This window comes from Pipistrellus kuhlii, unplaced genomic scaffold, assembly GCF_014108245.1.
Source record: "Pipistrellus kuhlii isolate mPipKuh1 unplaced genomic scaffold, mPipKuh1.p scaffold_m20_p_15, whole genome shotgun sequence".
In the NCBI taxonomy this organism is placed as follows: Eukaryota; Metazoa; Chordata; class Mammalia; order Chiroptera; family Vespertilionidae; genus Pipistrellus; species Pipistrellus kuhlii.
The window spans coordinates 40,271,127-40,279,397 of record NW_023425460.1 but is presented as its reverse complement, the minus strand read 5'-3'; positions in this window follow the sequence as shown (position 1 = coordinate 40,279,397).

The following is an 8,271-nucleotide window of genomic DNA, read 5'->3' as shown; positions in this document are numbered from 1 at the left end:
TTACATAACATGGGAAGTAAGCGGAGGGCAGGCATCTATGACCTGCAGGGCATCCTGGCAGTTAAATAAATAAATAAATAAATAAATAAATGGGTTCAAGGTCAACCGGAAATGGTTTTTAAGTCCAGTTTTATTTAGTGGGAATGTAATATACCAGGAAGAGCCCCCCGGGGGAGGGTGGCCCTTGTGTGAATCTCTCTGAAAACCCCATATGCAGAGTTTCTCGGCCATGGCACTACTGACATTTTGGGATGGATAACTCTTTTTTCATTTAGGAAAATAATTTTTAAAAAATTGATTTTGAATTACATGCCATTGGCATGACACTCCGGGGAAGGTGAAATTGTAGGGACAGAAAATAGATCCCTGGTTACCCAGCGCTGGAAGTGAGGGAGAAGGGTTGCCTCGTAAGGGTGCAGGGAAATTTTTTTGGGGCCATGAAACTCTTTGATCTCTTGATTGTGGTTGTGGTTACACAGCTGTATGTTTGTCAAAACTCACAGGGCTATCTGCTACAAGGGATGCGTTTTCATGTTTGTAGTACATACATATTACCGTGTGTATTAATTTTAAAACAAGAAGAAAAAAAAAAGGATAAGCCAATGTTATCAGGATTAGATAAGTTAAAAACAAAACAAAAACAAAAAACCCACAGTTCTCAATCTTTTCCAAGCTGCAAACCTCACACTGTTCCTAGTAAACTGGCTAGAAGATAAACATGAAATTTTGTTTCCATAGCAAAGGCCCACGTTGTGATTTAATACTTCCCGGTACACCCAATAGCCTGGACTTTATATACATATAAAAGGAGGCAGTCCTGGCCCTGCAGTTAAGCTAAAGCAAACCTTCAGCTTTAAGCTCTGCCTCTGACAGGTCAGGTTGGGCTCCTTCCTGTTTGAGTTTTTGTTCACACACACACACACACACACACACACACACACACGTCACTTTGAAAGATCCAAGGCCCTCTTCTCTCTCAATCTCAATCCTGTCATTTCCCACCTCTTTACTAAGGTCATTTTAAAAATACCCAAGGCTACCCTCTTCTCTCCCTTTCCTGAATTCATGCAGAATTTATTGCATGTGTGGTTGAGCACTTTCCATAGCCTTCCCCTTAAGCCTATTTATCTTTTAATTTCATGCAAATATATGCATGTCTTGTAGGCACACACTATCAGAGATACCTCTGAGGCAGGAATTGCATCTTACATTTCTTTGTATGGGTCCTGCAAAGAGCAGGTGCTTAATAGGCGCTTCATGATGATGATGATGATGATGATGATGATGATGATGACCATGACATTATCAAGGCACTAGGCAGTCTGGTCTTTTTATGGTTTAAGACTACACTGTTGCCTGCATTGTGTGTTTAAAAAGACCATATTTGGGTGAAAGGAGAGTGGGAAGTGGATCTAGAGGAACAGAAGGAGATTATCCATCATTCCTCTCAATCACCTCAGTGTGAGAAAGTTATGCAAATAACAAATGCAGAATTTTAATTGGTAAGCTTACTTATCTTGAGATAAGAGAGTGTGTTTCAGGCCTCACTAAGTCTTCCTTAGGGCTGGGATTACAGCTCCCTAGAGGGAATATTTAAGCCTCTACCCCACTACCGAGCAGCCAAGAATTATGATTTTAGGTGTGACACTATGAATCTCTCTCAGAAAGCTGTCTTCAAGGTCAAGGTGACCATCTGGGACTGAAGTGAGGGATCCACTGACAGGTGGGAGGGGCCAAGTGAGGCGGAGCTCATTGGGGGACTGCTGGCATCTGGTCTTCTTTGAAGCTCTTTCCCTTATCCTTACTGTTTTCCATTTTATTTGATTTATTTAATTTAATTCATCTTTATTGATTTCAGAGAGGAAGGGAGAAGGAGAAAGAGACAGAAAAATCAATGATGAGAATCATTGATCAGCTGCCTCCTGCATGCCCCCTACTGGGGATCAAGCCTGCAACCCACGTATGCATCCCGACCGGGTATCGAACCCTGACCTCCTGATTTGCAGGTTGACACTCAACCACTGTGCCATGCCAGCTGGGCATCTCCACTTGATTTTTAAAAGATGAAATGCAGAGAAAACATATTAGCAAAACAAATTGAAATGAGAAGTTATAAAAAAAAGCTAACCTGCAAAAAATGTTTTCAAGGTAGTAAAAAATGGAAGTCCTCCAAGGGTCAAGAGAAGGCCCTCTGTCGAACTGAAAAGCCTAGCAAGGTACCAACAAGTGACCTAAAAGCAAAAAATGAAGAGGGATTCTTTTTTTGGAGAAACTTACAGAGGACCAGGTGAAGGGACAGTCAAGACCTAGCAGAGGGCTTGGTCCTAAGGGTCTCTGGCTCTCCCTGCCCTTTGGTCTCATCTGAGTCTGGAAACACCCAGGGAGGTTGCATCCAGGTGCTTTTCCTGCAAACCAAACAGATTAGCAAAGTCTTCCCTCTCTCTCCTCTGCTCTGAGCCAGGGTAGATCAAGTCCATCTGAAACCACTCAAACACAGGTAGACCCTCCACGTGTCCAACAGGCAGTGTGTGTTATCTTTTCTGACGTCCACCAATCCCCCAGGGCCTTGGTCAGAAGGTACAGGGCAAAACGAAAAATAGATGATAGGAGGGACTGCAGAATGTTACCGAGGAGGCCAGTTTAAAGTTCATCGCCTATAAACATTTATTTTACTTCTGTTCCCTTTGATATAATTCCACAGAAGTCACGTGGATGAAAACAGGGGAACCTTCCTTCCTCCAAAGTGGATGGCGTGCTGAAGATGTGTTCTTGAAGCAAGACGAGGGTAAGTCTGCCTGAAATCCAACTCCTACAACATTTAAAAACGACAAAATGGTGTGTTGGAATTCAAGCTCACAGATCCCACATGTAGTGGTTACTAACAGATAACACTACTTGAAGGACTGTGGCTTCAAAGTACATGTTTTGGGAATTATGTAAATAAGTATATTTATACCACGGATTATGAAAACCTTTTAAAAACAAACTTGGGGGCTTACATCACAGACCTTCAGACTCCAAAAAAGTTGTTATGCTCTGTTCTTATGTCAACTTCCACTCACCAGCATGAGGCCTTTAAAAAAATATTGCCTTGCCGAAACCGGGTTGGCTCAATGGATAGAGCGTCGGCACCTTGGTTGCGGGCATATCCCCAGTGGGGGGTGTGCAAGAGGCAGCTTATCAATGATTCTCTCTCATCGATGTTTCTAGCTCTCTATCTCTCTCCCTTCCTCTCTGTAAAAAATCAATAAAATATATTTTTTTTAAAATATTGCCTTGCAATGAAATAGAGAAAACCACACACACACACACACACACACACACACACACTAAAAATGAGCCCTTCCTACAGACTACTACTCTGCATAATTTAAGAAATGGAAAAAGAACATCTCTTAGCATAGGGAAATTACAAACTATGAAGAAATAAGGACAAAAAGTGGAATCAAACCCTGCCTGGCCAGTATGGTTCAATGGTTGAGCATCGACCCCTCACCAAGAGGTTGCCGGTTTGATTCCCAGTCAGGGCACATGCCTAGGTTGAGTCCCAATCCCCAATCAATGTTTCTATCTCTCCCTCTCCCTTCTTCTTTATCTAAAAATCAATTTAAAATTTAAAAAAATTGAAGCCAGCTCTAACCTATAAGCTGAAACTATAAAAAGAGAACATAAGTATTTACTTTTTTCAACTTCAATGGACTTTGTGGGACAATTGTTGGGGGTGGGGAGGAATGTGTCTTCATTTTTAGAGCTCTTTCATTTGAATAAAACCTCTCCATGGAGTAAAAACAAAAGTAGCTAGGCTGATTAGGACTCATTGCGATTTTTAAAAAGTGATGTGTTTTTTAATGTGATAGGTCACTGCATTCATGATACCCTTGAAGGTGCAGCTGAGTGCTTTTAATGTCTTTCTTTGAATCGTACACATCATCACGTTCATCTTTCATTATCTAATAGAAACATTTTCTCTTTTTTTAAATAGTTCCTTAAACTAGTGGTCACAGAGACTCTGAGAGGTAGAATACCAGATCTCAAAACATTGGCTGGAAAACAGCAAATTGTTGATTAATACCCACAATCTGATGCCTGTAGCATTTTGGAAGTAGCAGACGCTGCCCTCTGATGTATCTCTGTGCTAATACAGGGTGCAGGCATAAAACCTGGGGAAAGATGCTTGCTAAACTCGTGATAGAGGTTGCCTCTGGAGAGGGAGATGGGACAATGGTCTTGGACAGGAAACCATGGAGTTTCCACTTTACCTTTAAAAGATCCTGATCAATGGCCAAAGGTTGACAAGAACCAATTCTTGTAGGGGGTGGTGTATAGATAGCTGCTTCTTTTTTCTTTTTAACTTTTCTGTTCTTTTAAATTTCTATTTGATAAAGTGTAAAATATGAAGAAAAAGGAAAATCCCATTGAGCTCAGTGGATGTGCCAACCAGGAGTGAGGCAGTTGTTATTTTGGATGGAAACAAACAGGACCTTTGTTAAGGTCCTTCTGTTGAATTCTTGGATGAAAATGAGTCAGCAGCAACCTACTGGTCCTGCTGTGGGGACCTTCAGGGTGGCACCCCGGGGACCAGATGTCCCCTTTGCTTGCGGTTGTACACTCTCCTCTCTGGAATACCTCTTCCCCATGTTTCCTGCATAATCACAGTAAAACTATTTTATTGCACTGCCACCTCAGATCCGGGAATACAGACTCAATCCAGGTGGGTCTGACGAGTTAAGGTTCTACCCTATTGGGCCAATTCACCTTGATTCAGTTGAATGTGCTAATCAGGCCTTTTTACTGACATCAGATTTCTCTCTCCTGGTCCTGAGTGCAGTCTGAGCCAGGACTCTCAGGTCTCCTGGTCATTGCGCAGGTGAACGCTTCCTTCTGGTGAGATCTTAGCCCAAGCAGTTACCACGCACGCTGGTCTCCCGCTCAGAGCAATCTCCTGGATTTAGCTTCCCCCACTTCTGAGCACGTGTCTGCTAGGACAAACTCTCAAACTCTGTCGGCGACTGCTCCTGATTTTGTGTCTCAACTAATTCATGTATTTCTTCTGTTTTGGTTGGTTTTTCAGCCCTGCGATTTATTTATTTTTATATATATATATATATATATATATATATATATATATATATTCAATATATTTGGTTAGGGTTAGTGTTAGGGTTAGGATTAGGGTTAGGGCTAGAGTTCAGGCTCAGGTTACAGTTAGGATTAGGATTAGGGTTAGGGTTAGGGTTAGGGTTCAGCCTCAGGTTCAGTCTTGCGATTTGAAACTACTCATTCTATTTCGTGAGTAACTGGCAGAGGGATTTTTTAAATCTTCATAAATTTAAGGGAGGTTTATAATAAAACAACAAACATGCTGGAATTTTCAAAAGTGCAGACTCTTCTAGAGTGAAAAAGAAAAATAGAAAAACAGAGGAATCTATACTTGAGGCTGTTGGGTGGCTAAAATATATATCAGTTTTAATCTTTTTTAAAGTTATTTTCCCCTGTTTTTTTCTTGGGTTGTCCAAATATTCTAGTCGTGTGAGAAGGTTGACAGAGTGTAGAGGCTTGTAGGCAATGGAACCCGATGAGCCTATTCAAACTCTCCTTGCTGAGCCTCTGCGTCTCAGGCCCCTCTTTGGGAAGATGAATAGAATAACACTGACATTTTTCTTTAAATACAATTTTTTAAAAAAAGTTTCTGCTCCTCACAAACTACCAAACCAAGACCCCAGAACCCATCCGCCTCCCCAGCAAGAATAATCAGCGATCTGATGATGCTCAGAGGGACACGAGAAATATCTGACTCGGGGGCCTCAGCTCCACTGCTCTGGGAAAGCTTGGTGGTTGGGCTGGAAGGCTGCTAAGGTCCTTTCAACGCCGGGATTCCATGGTTGTCTGAGTATAAATTGTTTTCTAGAAAGAAAGGAACGTGTCAAGTTAAATTTGCACCCATGTGTACAGAGTCACCAGACTCGACAGAAGTTCCAGTAAACTGACTTGTTTAAGGAAAAAAAAACCAAAAAACATAAAAAACCAGGTCTTGCAGCAGCGGGGGTTGGACTGCTTCATGGAAAAACTTATCTTGCGCCCGACATGCAGAAGAAGGAATGCAGGAGGCCCCCGTGTCTGTCCTCTCCCGGCGGCATTTGTCTTCTCCTCTTCAAAGTCTGATGTTGGCTGCAGAGTTCACCGAGGCCTTGCTCCGAGATCTCGGGGTCCTTCGGTGGCATCAGGGCTCCCTGCAGATGCATTTCAGGGGCAGGCGGCTGTCATTAGGTGGATGCCTAAGGGAAGTTCCTGAGAATTGCATCATCCTAGAGAATAACTGCATTATCATTGCAATTACATCTCAGGAGCAAATAGGTAATGAGGCCACAGTTGTTATTGGCAACAAGAAGAACTGTTTGTGGCCACAATTGATTGCATTTCTTATTAGATAGTTCAAAGATGTGCAAATGAGGTGGTTTTTTTGTTGTTTGTTTTTTTAAAGAGGAACAATTAAATGCCAGAGAGAAAATCCTGACTGATGTTAGAGTGACATCATAGACAATCGTGACCTTTTCATTGATTTTTCACCAAGATAGGAGCTTGCTTGATATTGTAGGTGTGTGTTTGAAACATGATTATACCACAGAGTTGGAGTGCTTGAATCACACTCTGCACATCTGAACACATGATTGCATATAATACATTTCCCTTTAATTATTCTTTTGAGTGCAGTCAGACTGTAGCTTTTTGGGAAATGTTTTTGTGCTTTCGTATTTAGCCCAGGCATATAGGTAGGCTTTAATAGACACGTAACAATGAGCTTTTCAGAAATGCTTTATATTCATTTCTGGGTGACTGTCACTTAGTCCCCCTGGGGCGGGGAGGTGGGAGAGGTGTTGATGGCAGGGGATCCAGTGTACCTATTTAAAGGTGCACTATTTAAAGGTCTTCGGCTCCACTGAATTCAATAGCCCACTGTGCCCCAGGGTTTTGTGGACACAGAGGTTTGAATTTCCCTAAATCGAGGGAAGTCATGGGAAATTACATGAGCTAAGACCATGGAAATGAGTGACAGGAGTTGCAGAGGGTACAGCTCAGAAAGAAAAGCACAAATCCATCGTGCGTGAGGGGAAAAACAGGTCATGGCCTGAACAGAAAATGGGGTGAAAACAGAAAAAGCTACTAAGGTTCCATATGCAGACGGATCCTCGGATCTTGCACATTTGGACATATGGAGTGTCCAAAGTTGCCCCGGATAGCATGGCACGTGTTGACCAGGGAGAACAGGGCCCCTGGTTAAACGGAAACCTTTACTCCCCACCCCCAGGCGAATGTGGAAAGTTACCCAATTGACCAAAACCCAAGCTGACAAAAGATGGTGAGAATTAGAGAGCCCAGCAGGGATGAGTTGGGGGGTGGGGGGGGGAACGGTGCTTCCACTTCAGTGACCATAAAAGGGCATCTGTGTCCTAGGAAGGAGACAGTCTGGACTAGGACATGTCAGTAGATAAGAGGGGGGCTCCGAGGGAGAGTGTTAGGGTTCCTAAAGCCCTTTTCCAGCTCTGAATTCAGGGGCAGGTTATTGGACCTCGCCAAGCCCCAGTTTCCTCATCAGTAAAAGATGATCAAACAGCGTTGGTCTCAGGGTTCTCTTGATCCAGGGACCTAATCCATACGAGCATGTAGGACAGTGCTAAGTAACATAAGAGACACAAGGAAAAATTAGCTCTCTTTTCAAAGCATCCTCCAGGGCGATGTGGGCATTCCTGAGATACTATCCTATTTTTGCAATTCCTGCTCTAGGATAGTTCAAAAGGAAAGAAAAGAGCACAGCTATGGTTATTATCAGGAACAGGTTGTCCATAGGGGCGCCATTCCCTGTGGGTCAGCACTGCTTCTGTTCAGGCCATCACCCTCCACTTCCTGGTGATTCACCACAAACTCCACCTCTGATTCTCAGCTGAAGGTGTGGCAATGAGTTGAAGCAATGAACATCTCCTGCTGTCACTTGCTTTCCTTATGGTTTTCTCTTGTATAATGACTATATATCTGGGCTTCTATTCTTTTTTTTTTTTTTCTTAATTAAAAAATATTTTTATTGATTTCAGAGAGGAAGGGAAAGGGAGAAAGAGAAACATCAATGATAAGAGAGAATATTTGATCAGTTGCCTCCTGTAGGCCCCACATTGTGGACCGAGCCTGCAACCCGGGCATGTGCCCTGACTGGGAATTGAACCTTGACCTCCTGATTGATAGATCGATGCTCAACCACTGAGCCACACCAGCTGGGCT